Source organism: Sarcophilus harrisii, chromosome 1 (genome assembly GCF_902635505.1).
Source record: "Sarcophilus harrisii chromosome 1, mSarHar1.11, whole genome shotgun sequence".
Classification (NCBI taxonomy): domain Eukaryota; kingdom Metazoa; phylum Chordata; class Mammalia; order Dasyuromorphia; family Dasyuridae; genus Sarcophilus; species Sarcophilus harrisii.
The window spans coordinates 498949298-498969837 of NC_045426.1; the positions used below are offsets into that span (position 1 = coordinate 498949298).

At 31.9% G+C, this 20540-nt stretch overlaps 1 protein-coding gene across 4 annotated transcripts in view; it reads right to left on the reverse strand.

Moving 5' to 3' along the window:
- DLGAP1 (DLG associated protein 1) overlaps positions 1-20540 on the reverse strand; it is a 1087876-nt gene that overhangs the window by 904325 nt on the left and 163011 nt on the right. For all 4 annotated transcript variants that reach the window (XM_031953084.1, XM_031952966.1, XM_031953020.1 and 1 more), the window contains exon 2: positions 15930-16074. The gene's annotated coding sequence lies outside the window, so the exon portion shown is untranslated. The remainder of the gene's footprint in view (positions 1-15929; positions 16075-20540) is intronic.

The window sequence follows — 20540 nt, forward strand, 5'->3', positions numbered from 1 at the left end:
ATATTATTGTGCTATAAGAAATAACAAGTGGGATGATTTCTGGGGAAAAAAAACTGAAAAGATTTACATGAACTAGTGCATAATGAAATGAACAGAACTAGAAGAAGGTTGTATGCAGTAACAGCAACATTAAATGATGAAAAATTGTGCATGACTTTGCTATTCTCAGCAGTCCAATAATCCAAAACAATCCCAAAGTACTAATGATAAAGCATACTAACTCCAGAGAAAGAACTGATATTGATTGAATACAAGCATGTTATTTTACTTCCATTCTTCCATTTTTCTTTTATTTGAGTATTCTTATACAATATGATTAATATGGAAATGTTTTACATAATTGGCTTATGTATAACATATTTGATTATTTGCTGTCTCACAAAAAGGGGAAAGATGTGAAGGGGTGAGAATAGAATTAAATAAAAATATTTAAATGGTGTAGACTAAACTGATCAACACTGAAAACTGGAGACATTTCATTTGTCCTATAATCCAAAACACCTTTGTATCTTTTACACTTATCTTTAAATATAAATGTCATGTCAAAGTAGTTAAAAAAAAAAAAAACTATAGGAGATTAACATTTACAAGTAATTGAAATTAAAAGCTTTTCCCATCTCTTATCACTTTTAAAAGTCTAAAGATTACTGAAGATAATCATCAAGGTTAACAAATGATCTCCTGATAATAAAAAAGGTTTGTATCCCTCTCATCCCTTTATCTCCATTGTACTGCACAATCCATGTGTATTTGTGTGTGTGTGTGCGCATGCACATATACAAGTTTATTTTAAGTATAATGTACAACTCCTGAAGATGTATTTAGAATTGTGTTTCAACTAAAGTGTTTTCTCAAAATTAATAATATAATCTTGTGAGTTATGAATCAGCTGTTAATTTTAAGTTGAAAAAGATAATGATGAGAATTTATAGTCAGTCAAAGGCCTGAAAAATTAAACATTATCTTCTCAAAGGTATCACCAAAATTTCTGGAGGTTGTACTCCAAATTTTAACTCTCTTCCATATTGGAACCATCTTGAATAGCAACAATTATTAATCACTCTTTCATATTATAACACTGTCATTTTCTTTGTTATTTCATCCAAAGTTGCTTCTTTCTTTTCCTTTAAATGTTTTCTTCTTTTGTTATTTTTATATCCCATATAGAATTAAAACCAGAATTGGAACCAGTGAAGTTACTTAAGATAATTTTAATCCTATTCTCTAACAAGGAGGATAGATGTTAGAGATCTAATTTCTTATTAATCATTTTAGCATCTTATCAGAAATTCCAACGCAAACATACCTCTAATTATTTAGTGAGCAAACACATTTTACAGACCTAAATAAGTCCTAATTTAAATCCAGTAACATTTTTCTCAGTATCTAATATATTTAAAGCAAACCGATCTACTTTTTGCCATTTTAAAAATTATTTAAATTTTCCCTGAAATAACTTATAATATGTACTGTTACCACTGTGGAAAAATTAAACAGTTCATGTTTATAAAGCATTTTCTTTGGGTCTGGATTTGTGATTTCATCACTTCAGTGTGATGGTGGATAAAGAAATTCCCTCTACCAATGCTGATCAGCAACTCTTCTCCAGAAAATAATTTTGGTAAGTGCCACTGGGAAGTTAGAGAACTTGTTTATGTTCTGATAGACAGAGAGGAAATTTAAACACAATTTTTCTTGACTCAAAAGTTATCTCTACCCATTCTGTCACATTGTCTCTCAGGAAACATTTTAGATCTATTAAATTATGTACAAATTATCATATTTGGAGCCTCACAATAGTTCTGTTAAATAGAAGATATAAGTATTATAATAACTGTTTTGAAGAGAAGGAAAATGATATGTAAAAAGAATATGTTACATGTCTAAGGAAATATAAGTAATAAATAAAAAGAATGTAGGAACAAGTTTTCTAATACCAAGATCAGTGATCTTGCCACAATATCAAACACATTAAAATACCACCCTATTTTTTTCTCAAGAACAGAAGTTTATACAATGTTCCAACCTATGTTTTGAAACTTATTTCACATTATTCCTATTCACAGAAGTAAATTTCATCCAGACATCCTGAATTAGGAATTATATTGACTGTATACATATCTTTGTATAGTCAGTCTTCTTTTTCAGGAATGCAATCTTTTTCACCTGGGCCTCTTAGAATCCACACTTTCCTGTCTAGTTCAAGTCAGGTTCCTGTCATAAGTCTTTCTTGATTGCCCAGATAATTGATTTATAAGTATTTTCTCCACTTTAATAGCATCCTGTTTTATGACTTTGAATGTAAAATTTATAGGACTAATTCCCAATGCCCATGAACAATATTGGTTAGATCTTGCAAGGCAAATGAGGTAATTCTTTGATGGAGTTATTTTAAGATTATGTTACTATATTTCTTTCAAGTTAATAGTACATTGCTCAGAATTCTAAATTGCTACTTACTAAATACTTCTAAATATAGCTGATGCATTTGCCTGTTTTCCTCATTAAAAAAATGTCCCTCAAAAATTGCTAGCAATTAACTAATAATCTCTGGCCTAATATGTGGAAGGGGGGAAAATGTAAACCACCTTAAAGATATGTCTTTTGGGAGGAGAAATGAATTCTCACTAAAAATGATTGGATAAATGCAAATACTAATAGTCAAAATAACTTAAAAGTTATTTTTAAATATTAAAAGAGTATGGTTTCCCCTAAATCTTCATAATAACTCTCTATAATTCCACTACTCCAGGATAACTAGTGAATTTTATTGAGAAAAGTAATTCATTCATTTGTTACTTAATAACAAATCAATGATTCAACAAGTATTTATCAAGTCTCTATGATATTCCAGTGTCTATGCTAGCTGTTGAGCATATAACAACAAAATCAAAGAAAGGATCTTCTAGGAGCTTGCATGCTAATGGGATGGAATTTGTAAATATATATGTGCATATAATATAAAGTAATAGATGTAGATAAGAAGGAAGTAGATTAAAAATAAAAAGAAGGTTGCTAATAGCTAAGGGGTAATAGAAGTAGGGAGGAGGACAGAGAAGGTGTTGAAGGATCTTATGAGGCCTAGAGCAGAAGCTGATGCTTGATCTGATTTTTGAAGGAAACCCGGGATTTCAAGTGGCAAAAGTAAAGAAGTGAGCTCTCTGGACTTGGGGGGCTTTTGCATAGGCATGGGGATAGAAGAAAACGAGAGTATTGTATAAAAGGAACTTCAAGTGAGCAAGCCTGCTTAGAGTGCAAGAAAGGGAATAAAAGATTAAGAAATCTAAAAAGGAGTTTCCCTAGAAAACCACATGAAACCAAGCCTTTGAAAAGAGTTTGATGTAATGAAATCATTCTCCAGCTCAAGACAGCAGTCTCACTGGGGTGAAAAAGGATGTTCAGCCCAGCACAACTTGGGGAAAGATTTTGAGATCTTAATCACAGCAGATCAGCAATGGAGACCTTTGGTCCTGGCTCAGTGGCAGAGCAAACCAATGGAACAGCTTCCAATCCCAGTTCAAAAGGCAAATTCTTTGAAATCAGGCTGTTTTCCTGAAAAAGTTTTTCCTGCAAATACAAGTGGACCCTCCACTAAAAGTGAAGCCTGTACCCAAGGCTCAGAGCATAGGCAGTGTGGGACAGTGCCTCTTTTACTCCAGAAGCAGAGCTTGAACATAAAAGTAAAAAAAAAAAAAAAAAAAAAAAAAAAAAAAAAAAAAAAAAAGGAAATAACAAAAGAAAAGGAAAGGAAAGAAAATGATCAAGAAACAGAAAATAACCTTGACCATAGAAAGCTACTATGGTGAGAGGGAAGACTGAAACACAAAATATCCACAGAGGAAATCCCAAAGAGTGATATGAATTGGTCTTCACCCCAGAGAGACTTCTTGGAAGTGCTCATAAAATTTTAAAAGTCAAAGAAGAGAAGGAGAAGAAAAATTAGAAAAGAAATGAGAGGTATGCAAAAGAGAGTCAATATTTTGGGGAAGGAATGCAATTCCTCAAAAAAAATACAATTGGTCAAATGCAAAAAAAAAAAAAAAAAAAAAAAAGAAGAAGAAGAAGAAAACACCTTCAAAAGTATAATTAATCAAATGGAAAAAAGAGATACAAAAACTAACTGAAGAAAATCACACATTAAAAAGTAGAATGGTAGAAACAAAAGCTAATGAATATGAGACATTAAGAATTAGTCAAGGGAGGCAAAGCCAAGATGGTGGAAAGGACACACATTTCTTTCTGACCTTCTCCAATGACCCTCAACTAATTAGCAAATTCAGCCTCTGAATTAGTTCTGGACTGGCAGAATCCATGAATATTGGGAGTGCAGCAAATTACCAGCAAAAGATAATTTTGAAGATTGCCAGAAGAGGACTGTTTCAGTTGGGTGCAGAGGGAGGTGGCCAGGCACAGGCAGGCAGGTAGAGCAGGGAGGCAAGCGCACACTGTACAGACCTGGGGCAGGGATGCGGTCTCTGTGGGGTGGTGCAGATTCCAGGCAGTGAAAAATCTACAGGGAGGAATCTACCACAGTGTTGGCCACTCTGCCCTGGTTGCAAGCCAGTAGATCAACAGAGAAGTTGTAAAATATCCCACACAAACACAAAAAGTAAATAGTGAACCCCAAAACGTCAAAGTCTCATGGGACCTGACCATGCCCACCAAGCACTGGGAGTGAGTCAGCATGGACCTAGCGCAGTCATAGCTGCTTTGCTGCTGCTGGTAGAGGAAGCTTGGAAAACTTCCCTTGCCCTAAAAGCACATCCAAACTTTTTTTTTAAGTAGTAAAAAGGAAAAGAGAATCCTAACCATAGATAGTTTTTATAGTGAAAAAGAAGAACAGATTTCAAACCCTGAAAAGACTAAAAGCAGATTGTCTCCAGATGAAGCCTTAAAAGGTGGTATAACCTGGTCCCCATCACACAAGGCTCTCTTAGAAGAAATCAAAAAGGATCTTAAAAGAGAGCTAGAAGAAAAATGGGGAAAGGAAAGGAAAACTTTGCAAGAGGATTTGGATAAGGTATATAATGCATTAAAATATAGATTTGACAAAATAGAAAAAGAAAACAACTCCTTGAAAAACAGAATTTGTGAATTAGAAAAGGTAATTAACTCCCAAGAAAACAGAATTTGTGAAATGGAAGATAAGAAAAGTAAAGAAGAGATATGAATTAGGATGTTATTACAATAGTCAAGACAAGAGGTAATAAAGACCTGCACTACATTGGTAGTTATGTGAGAAGAGAAGAGATATTTCCAACAGATGTTGTAGAGTTTTTACAAAAGGATTGATAACTATTTGGATATGTGAGGTGACTGTGAATGAGAATCTTGGACAATGTTGTTGAGAACCTAGGGAACCGGGGCAACTAGAAGGATGGTGGTACTTATATAAAGTAATAGAGAAGTTAAGAGGGTAGAGTTTTTTTGATAGTAGGAATAATGAATTCTAATTTGGACATATTGACTTTGACATGTCTGATGAACATCCAATTCCTACTGTTCAAGAAGGTTACTTTAGATATGAGAGAAGAAAGATAAATGCACTTTATCTTGGTCTTGTCTGTCCTTATTTTTGAAGAGGATCAAATACATTTTACTTGTTTGTGAATTTGGATTTAAGTGAGAAGCTTCACTCTCTCTTCCAAAGTTATACAAATCCAGGGGCAAGAAAAAATCAGGATGATTTGCAGTGATCCAGAAATATATCACTTTGGTGTCTTCCATGGCTGACCAAGCCCTAAACACTTCACAGTGTCTACTTCAGCCATCTTCACTGCTTTGCAACAAGCTTTTCTCATCTGTCAGTTATGCTAGGGGACAACTCCAGATGCTGAAATAAACATCTCTATAATTTATTAATACGTTTGATTCTATATATATATATTGAACATCTATGTACACATATACATGTACACAAACACATCTTTAAAAACATACACAGTTGCCAGAGTTACATAAAAGAAAGTTCTTGACACCAAAATCCTTGGAACTTTTAACTCATTTAATGGAAATGACATAAAAGTAACCTTTATTAGCATTTGCTTTGCAGTTTCACCCTTTCTTTAGAACATGGAGCTGAACACTTGTTCTTGTGTATTGGATCTTCATTTAGAATATGAATTCCTTTGAGCAAAATAACTGTCTCTGCTCCTTTATTTGTATATATCCCTAGTGTTTAGTATAGAGGTTTATACCTAGCTCTTGACACAAATACCTCATTCATTCATTCATTTATGTGTATATGATACACAAACATTATCATCTATAAAATTATGTTATGAGCAACAAGGTGCCAGGTATTGGAGTCAGGAAAATCTGAGTTCAAATCTGGCTTCAGATACTTACTAGCTGTGTGATTCTAGGCAAGTTATTTAACCCTCTTTGCCTCAGGTTTCTTATCTGTAAAATAATATAGAGAAGGAAATTACAAAAGCACAACAAAACCTTTTCCAAGAAAACTCCAAATGGGATCAGAAAGATTCAGACATAACTGAAACTACTAAACAAAAACAACAATTATATATGTGTGTGTATTACATATAAATGAATATTTGAAGTATTTATGTTAAGCCCTAAGTATAAAAGACCCCAGGAGAGAGTCTTGGTGTGTTTTCTTTTCCAACAAAATGGAAAAGAGGCTCTCGGTTCTTTTCCTAGGCTTGATGGCAAAATATACTACAATGACTGTATCTCAGAAGCAAGATAGTGAAGGCTGAAATTCATAGATTTGGCCATTTTGGATACCTGGTGACCAGGGTTCCATGTCAACGTATATGAACCCTGACATGAAAGGCAGAATCCGTTGGTCTATACTACATGATTCATGCATTTTATGATCATTTTATTATGGCATGTTCAAAGTCATTGACAAGGATGAAAATTGAAAAGTCACACTGTCTTTCAAGAATATGAACCAACAAATATTAAATGGAAAAATTCTGATTTTGCATGTGTTGTAGAGGTCACTTGTATCTTAAGGCACTTTGAAAAAGATTTAGCCTCACCTGAAGTGTGAAACTTTGAAAAAGTCTCTATCTCTTCCATCTAATGCATTGCATTAAATATATATTCAAATATGTACCTAATAGCATCTTATAGGTATACCTGCTTTTTTTGCAAGTGAACCATGAAAAATGAAATAATTCCACTGAGACTATCAATTATGTCAGCTATTTCTCCCTCTCTTCCCAACTAGCTAACATCATCCATGACAACTTTTACATTGTAAAAAGATTCATGATTATAATCCATGTGATTAATGCTCAGAAAACGGTAGATGGTCCATCTGGTAAGTTGTGGTATCAAGGATTTGAAACTGCCCATAATATCATGTCTTTCCTAAGATGAATGCAGAATTTACAACTTTTTTTCTTACTCTCATGAATCTCTTGGGGATCTGATCTGTTTTCTGGAAATACCCTCCTCCCTCAGAATAACTATATTAAGTGGTAAATTAAATAAAATTTGAAAGGTATCTAGCTACACAGGATCAGATTATATCTTCTATTTTCCAAAGTGTTAAGATTTTCATTTTTTCCTTTTGACTTGTTAGGGGGTGTTCACATCTCAATCCTATGCCTTTGGTTAACTCTTTTTATAGCCAATTATTACCCTTTAATAGTGTAGCAACAATTCTCAAATCATTTCCTTTGTCTTAATAGCACAACTATAGGCATATTAGCCTTCTCTTCAGCATGGCACCAATATCTTCACTACTTGCCCTGACCACAAATCAATTATCAATTTTATTAATCCTTTAGTTTTTCTACTAATCATTTTCTTATTTATCTTGCATAACCTTGCCAACTATCTTGTCCTTCTCCTTCATAAGTGTATTTCTTCAACTTCTACTTCCTAATTCTCCTCAATCCCTTTTGTTCTTCCTCAATCTTACATACTGCTTAATTTTTATTCATTTTGCTACTCTTTCTTTTTTATTGTGGTGTTTATTTTTTATACATATTGCCTTATGAATCATGTTGGGAGAGAAAAATCAGAACAAAAGGGAAAATCCATGGGAGAGATTAAAACAAACAAACAAACAAACAAAGAAGTGAATGTAGTATATGCTAATTTACATTCAATCTCCTTAGTTCTTTTTCTGGTTGCAGAGAGCATTTTCTGTCCAAAGTCTTTTGGGATTGCTTTGGATCACTGCACTACTGAGAAAAACCAAGCCTTTCATGGTTAATCATCACACTTTAATGCTGTTATTGTGTACAGTGTACCTGGTTCTATTTGTTTCACTCAGCATCAGTTTGTGTAAATCTTTTTCGGCCTTTCTATAATCAGCTTGTTCATTATTTTTATAGAACAATAATATTCCATTATTTTCATGTACCACAGTTTGTTCAACCATTCCCCAATTGATGGGCATCCACTCATTTTCCAATTCTTTGCTACCACAAAACCTTTGGCTTGGCTTTCAAAAAAAACTAGGTCTAGGAAGTTTATAAATTCAGAGTATCTTAGATTATTTAGAGATTAACTCTAAGTATTTAAATATGTGTCAAAAGAAAGGTGTAGTTATTTTCAGACATGTATGAAATTCAAGGATTCTTACTGTGATTTCAGACCATAAATGCCTTGCTCTGAATAGCTTCTAATATAGCTATAAAAATAGTCTTGGGATCCAGCAATGAAGGAATGAATAGGGGAAAAGATACTCTTTTACAATGGATTGGAGAGCAATATACAGTGAGGATTGATGGTCACCTTCCAGGAAAGCATAACAGTTATTATGAAGCAATTTAAATTCAAAGCAACCATCATACTGTTCAAAGTTGAAAATCAGCAGGCAATTGTATTTGCATTTCTTTATACAATTTAAAATTGCTAGAAAAAGCATTACAATGAAACCCTTTTATGATATATGAAGGGCAGGGGAAAGAGGAACAAAAATAATATAAGCTTTATTGATTCTGCATATTAAGTTTTTAGTGCATTTGGTTTTATTTCAAAGAATCATAGAATTCTATCTTTTCAATGGACCACTAATTCAACTCATTTCTATTATCATTTTTTTTCCTAAAGCATCATGAAAAATGACCATTCAAACTAGCTGATATACTGCCACTGTTGGAGAACTCACTATCAATGGAATTCACTACCAATTGAAATGGTAGTAAGTAAAAGTGAGTAGTGAAATAATAGTGAGTAAAAAATGATATAATAGTAAAAAAATTCAATTTTAAAATATATTTTGGATAACTGTAATTGTTAAATTATTTATATTCAACCAAAATATTTTTCCTAAAGCTTCTACCTTGGTATTACCTTTAACTCTTAATTCTGTATCATTTCACATATCCATTCTGTTGTCAAATCTTGTCATTTCTACATTTGCAACACATATCTTTGGTATAACTTCTTTCAACCAACAAAGTTGCTACCAAAGGATACTAAGGAATTCTTTGGCTGAACTCTTGCAAAAGAATTCTAGTTGCTTTCCTCACATCTAGTTTTTTCTGATATCATTCAGCTGCCAAAATAATTTTCCTAAAGAATAAGTCTAAATCATCCCCTTACTCAAAAAACTACAGTACTCCTTGTTATCTTCAGGAACAAATATAATTTTTTTCCTGGCATTTAAGACTCTTCAAAAATGGCTTCTTTCTAACTTTCCATTCTTCTTAAATTTTTGATCCCTCCATGAACTCTAAAATACAGATACATTGATTTTCTTATTGCTTCTTAAACACAAGGCTACTTCTCTAATCCCCATTCCTTTTCACTGGTTGTATTCCTTGTTGCCATCCCTGGAATGCTCTCCCATATCAACTCTGCATCCTGATTTTCCCGGCTTCCCTCCATATATAGTTCCATTTCACCTTCTGTAGGAAACCTTTCTCCCTGCACCACCCAAGTCCCATCTTTTAGGACTTCCTTTCATTTATATCATACAAATCTTGTGTGTACACAATTATTTCTGTTTTGTCATTCCATTACAATGTGAATTTCTTGGAGGCAGAGATTGTAATTTTTATCTTTTATTTTTTTGCATCCTTAACAGCACTGGCACTATGTTAAGTGTTAAGGATATAAAAATTTAAGCACCTAAGAAATAGTATTTATTATTTACTTAAGGAAGAGTCAGGGATAAAAAAGTAGTAGTATTTCTGCCCTTTGAAAATAGACATAATATATCTAAAGCTTCTTCTACAAGATAACCTTTGAAAACGTTTCAAAACAAAACCCATGGGCCTTTTCCTTCAAATATTCTTCTTCTTCTAGGCTTAAAATCCTTTCTTCAACCAACTTTCATTTAATAGGGCTCAAATCCAGACTCAGACATTAGCTGTGTGACTGTGGACAAAATCCTTTAAAAAATTTTCTTTCTGCTTCGATTTCCTCATTTGCAAAACGGAGACAGCACATTATGAGATTGTTGTGAAGAGCTAATGAGATAACAACCATAAAGCACTTAGCACAGTGTCTGGCATACAATAAGTGCTATGTATATATATTTTCTTCTTCCTCCTCATCCTTCACTTCTTATTCTTCTTTCTCCTCCTCTTTCTACTGCACTTCTTCCTTTTCTTCTCTTCTTTCTTTTTCTTCTTGACAACACATAAAAAGTTTGACTAAATTGAAGACAGAAAATCCTCTAAACCATAAGGTTCAAGGATCCTTGCATTAATTATATCAGTAGGATAAATGACCTATAGTCTCAAGAGTGTGTACAAAGTAAAAGCATGGTGCAAGGCAAAGCCTGCAGAATCTAAGAAGTCAGTGATGGAGTGAAAAGAGATGGTAAACTCCCATGTTGCCCAGAAAGGTTCTGGTCAGCTAGATTAGGGGGAGTAGGGAAGGGGAAAGTAGGGAAGGAAAGGAAAAGAGTTCAGGAGCATGTTAGAATCAGGGGGAAAAGGAGAAAGGAAGAATAATCCTAAAAGTGCTGATGTACTTCACAATAGATGTAGACCCAAATCATCCTTTACAAAGTTAGAAAAATGTGAGGGTTATATTCCAGAAAAAAAAAAGGATAACATAAACAAAGATTCATAGATGGGACAGTATTAGACATACATGAGATGCTATGTGGTTATAGTTGTAACTGATTATCAAGGGGAGTTATTAGTAGTTTGGCAAATCAGGGTGGATTTAAATTTAAGTCTAACAAGAATTTTATAACAGCTTGCTAATTGCCAGACTCCTTTTGAATCTGGTTTTGAAGCCATTGACTTGATTTTGGGTCAGGGAAGGGAGCAATTCAGGAACCATTAGGAAGTGCCCTCTAGTGGCTAATTTCAATACTGACACAATTTCATATAGGTAATTCCACATAGAGACTACTGTAATAAGACCATTGTGCTTGTGGCTCTAATAAAATACCACTTAGTGAGTAATGGAATATTATACTCAGTCATTGATTAATTGATACAATAATAAATTATCTTTATGTGATTTTAAGGAAGGAACATTAGAGCCACAGAACCCCAAAGCACCAGGGGAGAGGCCACAAAAGTTATGTATTGTGTACATAAAGATGAAAATGAAAAAGTGAATTGATTAGTCAAATAATATACCCAGATAGATCCTTTCTAAAAACAGAGAATGAGGTAGAAAAGAAAATAAAGTATAAAAAAGAGAATTAGAGGAAGAGAAAAAAGAAGGAAAAATAGAAACTAAAGAGAAGAAAAAGAAAATAGGATAAGAGATAAAAAGAAAGGGGAATGAAGAAATGGAGAGACTGAGAGAAGGAAAAAAAGGAAAAAATTGTGTTTTATAGTATTAAGATCAAACCAACAGCATTTTATTGTATTAATATAAGCAAATAGAATTTTTTACTGTAAGATTGGTCATGGCAATATTCCTTTAGTTTTATTGACCTAAACGAAATAAGTAGTTGAAAATGACTAAAAAGTTGTTGCTAAATTTGTTCTGGAGTTCTAATGCTGCTCAATGACCACAATGAAATCTCTCTGAGGTGTCTTTATTTCTGAAATGTTTCAATGAAATGATTTTACCACATTGTTTATATTCTGTCATATGTCTGGTTTAATGCCCAGGATTATAGGAGATCTCTTAGCCCTGTGAAAATCTCATTTGCTTTAATTCTGGATATACCATAAATTAATCATTCAAATGTTCCATAAATGAGTCACTCAAGTTATGTTAAAAGTCTTCAACATATCATTTTCCCCTTATTTGCTTATAAAATTAACTATGTAAAAATACTTTAACCCCATATTAGCATGTTATTATAAGAAATAATATCTCAGTCAACATTTCTAAAGCTAAACTCATAATTTTCCTCCTAAACCTCCTCTTACCATCCTTATTTGTTTCATGGCAGCATCCTTCTCTCAGTTATTCAGACTTTAAACCTTAGAGCCATTTCTTTTAACCCTCACATATAAATCAATTGACAAGTTTGATTAATTATAATAATAATTCTTTAGTGCAAATGGAGAGGAGAGAAAAAATAGCAAGAGGAATTGCAGTGAAGGCAGAATCTAAAACACTTGTCAACAGATTTGATGAAGAAGGTACTGTTTTTAATTCTCATTAAATCACTTTATTTGATATGATAAAAATAAAATAGTAACATAATATGCATTTTGAATTTAGTGGAATTAAAATCATTATTTTCCATATAACTAACAGGTTTTTAAAATCTAAAATATAATAGAAACATTTGCCATTTATTGTAATATTGCAATATTCTTCTAATTCATTCCTAGGCCTCCCATCTTTTTCTATGCCAGTCCACTGCCTGCATTATTTTCAAAAGTAATCCTCATAATCTACAAGTCTGATCACAGCGTACTCAACTCAGAAATCTCCTGTGGCCCTTTCTTCAAACTCCCCAGCCTCATCTTCAAGTCCCTCTACTTTCCTGTTCCAATATACTTTTTTAGATTATCTAATACTACTTCTCTTCATATAGTCTGTCACTGCTCATTTTACCAATCTCATCTTGTCTCCTGCCATCTCCAAGTACAGAAGCACAAGATTCCATAATGGGAAGTGATTGCATAAGTCATTTCATCTTGCTTCATACCTGAATAGGAATTCCTTCTATAGTATTAGATTCTATAATTATTCTATATTAGATGAAGTGGTTCATCCAGTTCTGCTCAAAAAAATCTCAATTGAATTTGATCTACTACCTCCTGAGGCAGCTTTTTCCACCTTCATATAATTCTGGCTTGTAAGCAATTTTTCTCTTATGTTTAAACTTAAATCTGCCTCTGTAACTCTCCTTATTTCTTCTTTCTTCTGCAATTAAGCAGAGCAACCCTAATTCCACTTCCATGACAGAAGGCCTGTAATTTATAAGTTACAATTGCTTCTAAAATACACTATTTTGTTAAGATTTTAAAGTCCTTCACAACCTGACCTCTGTGTTCTCTTCTCATCACACATTTTTTCAATTTCCATCTCCATTTCATTACCCTAGTTTGTCCACAAATCTGGAATGTGCTTTATATTTAGTTCTGATTCATAGAATTTCTCTGTTTGTCTCTCTGTCTGTCTCTCTCTGTCTCTTCAAATTTGAGGACCATTCTCTATATGAAGGCTTGTATAATTCCCTATTGTTGCCATGATTCCTTTAAACGTAACTTAACTATGTTTTTTGTATTTATTTGTTGTTTATCAATAACCAAAAATGATCAAATTTTGAAAAGAAAAGTTTTCCCCCCCACAGGAATAGTAAATCAATGTAGCATTTTTGCCAAGAAAATCCTCAATGGGATTAGGAAGAGTTAGACACTACTAACTGACTAAACAATGACAACAAATACTTATACATACTTCTTGTCTTTTCCATTAAAATATAAGTTAACTGGGAGTCTGGATTGTTTTAATCTTCATATTGAATTTTCAATTAAATCTTTATATTGAATACTCTAGCAGAGTACACACACACACACACACACACACACACACAAAAACACACAAATGCATTTGTAGTAGAAGTTCAATAAATGCTTATTGATTTATTAATCAATTGTAACTCTATTGCCAAAGCTCATCTTCATTTGCATTTGTATGTATTCCTCCCCCCCATTCCATGCTTGGAATAGACATTTTATATTTCTCTTTCAATTTAATTCCTAACTGTGGTACTATTTTCCCCCCATAAAGCTTTTCTTGATTTCTCGAGGTAAATATTACCTCATCAAAACTCTAATCTCTAACATAACTTCTCTTATACACCTATCTTCTAACTTTTAGGAAAATTACGCAAATATAAATATTTCCCTCTACAATACAGTAAACTCCATTGAAGAAAGAGAATACTGTATATTATTTTCCATTTTTGTATATTCTTGCCAGCATAGTCTCCTATACATAAGAGGTGCTTAATATTTTATATGGTAGTAGGTAGAAAGGAAAACCTGATAATTACCTCATAGCTTATGCTCATAACTGATAATAATTCATAGAGATATTGCTCATATTACCAGTATATTGTAGTCTCTGATCAATGTCAAATTCAAATGCATTTCAAATATTAAACCTGATAATTTTGGCCTCATAAAATGTATTCCAAACTTTTAAGATGACTGTCAGGATAAAATTCGTCCTTAAATCAGAAATTTTATAGCAGTCCCCTAAAAAAATGACAATGTTTAAAATTTTAATTTTCTATAAATATCCATTACATGGATACTTTATATGATAATCTCATTATTGTTGTCACTTAAAGCCTATTCTTTAAAATATCAATCCCAGTAGAGCCACATAGCTATGAGTTATAGAATGCCATGATATCTGAAACAAAATTCATGAAAATATGAATAGTATCTCTAAAATGTTGTAATACATTATAAAATATGTGAATTTCATGGGGGATATGATATAAAAACCATCAAATGTGACTTGAAGAAGGATGTGGGGCAGTCAGATTAAGAGCAAGAGAAAATAGATGAATCTTCCAATTTCTACACCATTTCTATTAAATATAACAATATTATTCTATTAAACATATTATTATAGAATATTAATAATATAATATTATAGAACGTATAAGAATACATTATAGAATATTAAATAAGATTCTATTAACTGAAAAGTTATTAACTGATTCTATTAACTGAAAAGTCACACATTTAAAACTTAATTTTCTCCATCACCAACTCAATGTTCTACAGATAGAAAGCACTTACTAAACATTTGCTGGTATAATATTTTATATATTAAAATTTAAACATACTTTGTGAGTGTTTCTTTCAAATCTAACAGTCAAAGAAATTAAAAACAGTATATTGTAAATGTTGTAGTTATATGTCTGACTTCATTTAAAGGCAAGCCTCAAGAAACAAAAATTAAAACAGGTTATATTTAAGAGAAAATAAGGGATAACAGAATTTAAAATAGAAATTATATTTCTACAATTCAATTGGAGAAAAGCAGAAGGTGAATAATCTTTGTCAAATAAACAAGATTTTTATTTTGAAAGAAGTTTGTTGAAATACCATAGGTAATATCCCATTTAAAACCATCAATAGCATTGTCCATTCATTTTACTACTACAGAATTCTGAAAAGCAGACTCAAAACCATAATCAGATTAGGAGCGATTTAATATTGTGGTGCTATTGTTGTATTTTGGTTGAAATAATCATTATCACATCATTCTAGTTGCTTGAAATGGTTACAATTTCTTATATATGCATGCAACAAATAACATTTCTAGCTCAGATGTAGCTAAAATATCTAATGCATTAAAAGATTTTTAATTAATAACTCAATGATTTATAAAGATATGCCCTCACTTGATAGTATGGCTGTTGAGATACAAAGTGGTTTTCTTTGAATTCTTTCAATATCTCTGAATAAAGAGAATTCTCTTTCTATCATTGCAAAGTTAATTTTTTAATAATTTCCTAATTTATAGCAAAGCATAGATATTTAAAAATAAATCACAGCATCAAAAATTACAATAAATTGAAAAAGTTCTTTCTAAACTCTTACCAGTTTTAGTAAGTTTTGAGCAATTTGCTCTGTGACAGCTCCATTAATCTTGAACTGGAAAAGAAGTTGTTACTATATTCTACTCTTCTTATAAAGTATCCCAGGAAATAGTAGATACCATAGAAGTCCTCTGGTGAATCAACCACTGGAAAACAAAAACAAGAAAAACAAAAGTAACATTATAATTAATACAATATATTTAGGCATTGTTAAATGTTTGCAAATATTTTAAATGTATATAAATTCAATATAAGCCAAAGCCTACTATCATATATTATCCTAGATTAAATAAAAATTATTCTAAATTAAATCCTAGATATTAATTCAAATAAATATCCTAGATTAAATATTTTAAAAATCAAATATATATATATACATATATATATATATAATTTATATACATATCTTATCACAATATTTTAGAGTAGGCATTACTTTCCTTACAAAAAAGTATATTTTATGATCATAAATTATATATGTAATTATTGCTATTATATATTATTATGCACACAAATATGTATATATATAATTATTACTATTGGCTTATGTCAGGCTATCATTATTTTCTGATGCAATCTAGTTTCTGATCATTAAGTTTTAGAACGTTAGTCTATTGGGAATGAAAACATCCAGAAAGTGTGAAAATTGTGAATTAGCTACTCTTTGTTTTCATGATAAATTTATATATATATATATATATATATATATATAAATTATGCAAATTTAAATAAATATATTTGTATAATATATTAATTTTCTATTTTTGCTCATTTATTTTATTATAGGTACCAAGGGTTTTTTTATTGACGTATTTGTCTGAATAACTTTAGTAAACAAAAGAGGATCTGGAATGAATACATTAGAGATGCTTTGGTAGTTACATATTTATTAATTAATGTGACCTCATTTTGAAGGTAATTTCTCTCTAATAAAATGTAATATTTTAACCATTTGGCTTTTTTATGCTTATAGATGGCATAACATGGAACAGATGAAAGTTCTTTGGAAAATGGAACTCATAGAAATTGAAGATTCAACAAGAAGGAAAAGCTGAAATAGAAACTAAGATTTATTTTATAACAACTCAACTTGAGCCTGATAAATCATTAAATCATGTTCTTTGTAAGCCCAGAAATTCCCATTCCTTTAAAACAATCATATGACATCATTTCTTCAAAGTCAGTGTCTTTGACTCTGTCACTTAGAATATCCTTTGTCAACTTGACCAGGAACAACATGCTTTCCCTCAGAAGGAATTTATTTTGATTTTTTCTGATGATTTCTACTATCAATACCATATTAACAAAAATGATGGGTGATGAGAATGTAATTGAATGAAGAATGGAGAGGAAATGATAAGAATTTTTTTTTTTTAAACTGTGGAGGGTGGGGAAAGAAACTAGTAGCCACTTGCTTAGAAAGTTAGTAATTACTTGCTTAGCTCTAGCTTCATTCAGACAAGTCTTGTAATCTACTCTCTAGGGAACTTTAATGAAACTTTATTGCTACAGATTCTTAAGGAATCTACACTTCTCCTTTTATCTTTTTCTGATTTCTTTCAAAAACTATTACTGTTGAACACTGAATTTGGAGTCATCTGGTCTAGGTTCAGAAACTAGCTTTCCTACTTCCTATCTGTGCAACCTTAAATAAGTAATTTGATTACCCTGGGTCTCAGTTTCCCCATCTGCAACATCATCTCTAAGACCCATACTATTACTTCCAATGGTCTCTTTCTTGGAATTTTCTAATAAGTAATGAGATAATGTATGTGAAAGTTATTGGGTATGTGTGCAAATGTATATGTAAGTATATATATATATATATATATATACACATATATATAAACACATACAAATAGATATAGCTTCATAGGTATATAGATGTGAATAGATACAGATATATAGAGATAAACATACATATAAACACCTAAATATGCATTCATATATTTACATATATGTACATATATATTTATATATATATATATATATATATATATATATATATATATAAATTTCCAAACACATATAATATACAATAATACTGTTATATTTCCTCCTCTACCCAAAACATATGAATAAAAAAACAGGAACACTACAATTTCTGTGGATTAGAACATGGTATTTGAAAGAAGCCAGTCTACACTCTCAAAATCTCCTACTTCAATTGATAGAATCTTGATCAAGAGATTCTACTGCGGGAGGGTAGAGGAAGTAGAGATAGGGAGGGTAATTATACCCAAAGGAAGTTAATGATGGTGATAAAAGATCTATGTGCACAGAAATGTTCACAGTTTTATTTGTATTAGCAAAAAACTAGACACTAAATAGATGCCTACTGATAAGGAAATAGCCCTTCAAATTATGGTATATGAGTTTTAAAGAAAAGTATTGCCCTAAGGAATGAAGGTATATGAAGTGATATGGAGTGAATAAAAGAAGTAAAAAGAATTACTACATCAATGTAAATAAAGATAATACTAAAAGATAGCAGCACTCAAATCACAAACAAGAACAGTGTTGATGTCAAATGATGAAAGTTAAAGTGCAATTCTTTCTTTCTCTTAACTATAAGAAAACAACAAAATAAAAAGTGATAGTTGCTACCAGTCACAACAAATCTCTTAGGCAGCTAGTTGAACTGTTTCAGGCTATATATTTGAAAGGGCATTGTTGCAATTTTTGTTGTGTTGAAACAAAACCTATCAATTAAGCAAAAGGCAAAATGGGAGTGGGGAAAGGCAAAGGAGCACTTCTGACCAAGTTAGTTTTTCAGATGTAAACAAATACTTTGTCTCTATGAACCCAAGATATTTGATGAAATTTCATCAACAGAAATTGATTTTAACTTTTGCTGTTTTGTAAAGTAAATCTATCTAAACCCATATATATGTCATATGCACCACACCTGTTGCAATGGATAGAGTGTTGAGCCTGGAGTTAGGAGGAAGACCTAAGTTCAAATCCAGTCTCAGAAACTTACTAAGTTGTATAACGCAAGTAATTTAACTGTATTTGCCTTAGTTTCATCATCTGTAAAATGAGCTGGCGAAGGCAATCACAAACTATTGCTATGTTTTGCCAAGAAAATCATAAATGGGATCATGAAGAGTTGGATAAAACTAGAAAAAAAAAGAAATTGGCATATACATAGCAACTAAAGGATTTGGGTAGAAACTGAAAACATTTCTGAAATTCAGTTCAGAAAAAAATGAAGGAAAAAGATAAACTGCTAGTTAAAAAAATCTTTGAGATGTTTAAAACAAGGTTTTTTATACTGCCATCTAGTTTTTATCCCTCCCCCCAAGATGAGTATTAAAAACTATACCACTGCAATAATCTTATTTTTATGAAGAATCAATAGTTTCTGGTTGTGACAATTTCTATTCCAGCCTTTCAAGGAACGTGAATCAGACACTGCAATTTTCTCAGATATTTCTGACCAAATGGTCCAAATAAAATCAGTGACTTTTGAGAAACTAAATACACTTCTGTCGCTGGAAAAAAAGCTAATGAAAGAATTCATTAGGAAATGGAAATGATCTTGTCAATCTATTCATGCAGCTACAAATCTCTTAGATACAAGCAGTAAGAACAAGCAAATTTCAATTGTTGAAGAATAAAAAATATCCTTAGTTGTTTAGGAGGAGGTGTAGTCTGAGATCCTTCTGCAAAGTAGTAAGAATTCTATGGAAAGGGAGAAAGTTAAAAACAGGGAGAAACAAGGGAGATGGGGGGAAGAGAGAAGAAGGGAGGGAGGAAGGAAAGAAGGGAGGTAGGTAGAAAGGGAGACAGAGTCAGAGACAGAGAGACAGAGAAAGAGAGAAAGAGACAGAGACAGAGATAGAGACAGGGAGAGACAGACAGAGAGAGAGAGAGAGAGACAGTGAAAGAGACAGAGAAAGAGACAGAAACACACACAGACATAGAGAGACAGACATAGACAGAGACCAGAGTGGGGGTGTGTGAAAAAATATGAATACCCACAGGAAGAGAAAAGGACAGAGACAAAGACAGACAAAGGAAAAGAAAGATAGACTGACAGACACAGAGAGATAAAAGTACAGACAGAAAGATAAAGATAGATCAATAGGTCCATTGATCAATAGATAGTAAAAATGTTTGTTAAGTGCTTACTTTATGTTAAGTACTATTTTAAGTACCTAATAAATAAGCTAGCAAAACTGTAATTACTCTCAAGGAGTTTACATGGTAGTAAAATAAATAGTAAACTTTACTTGGAGTCAGAAAATTACCTTTGAATTCTCTCTTAGACAACTCTGGGCAAGTTATTTTAAATCGTTTTCTGCTTCAGTTTTCTCATTTATAGAGTGAGGATTATAATAGTACCTACATCACAAAACTGGTGCTATCAAATGGAGTAATTTGATCCAAGAGTCTTTAAACATTATTAAACTTAATATTATTAAGCATTATTATTTGCTTCCCTGGCTTCCTTTTAGTTTCAATCATATCCTCTTCCTCCACAAGAAGCCTTCCCCAGCCCCTCTTAGTTCTAGGGTCTTCCCTCTATTAATTACTTTCTATTCATCCATGTATATAGCTTGCTCTGTATATATTGCTTGGCATATTGTCTATCTCATTGGATTGT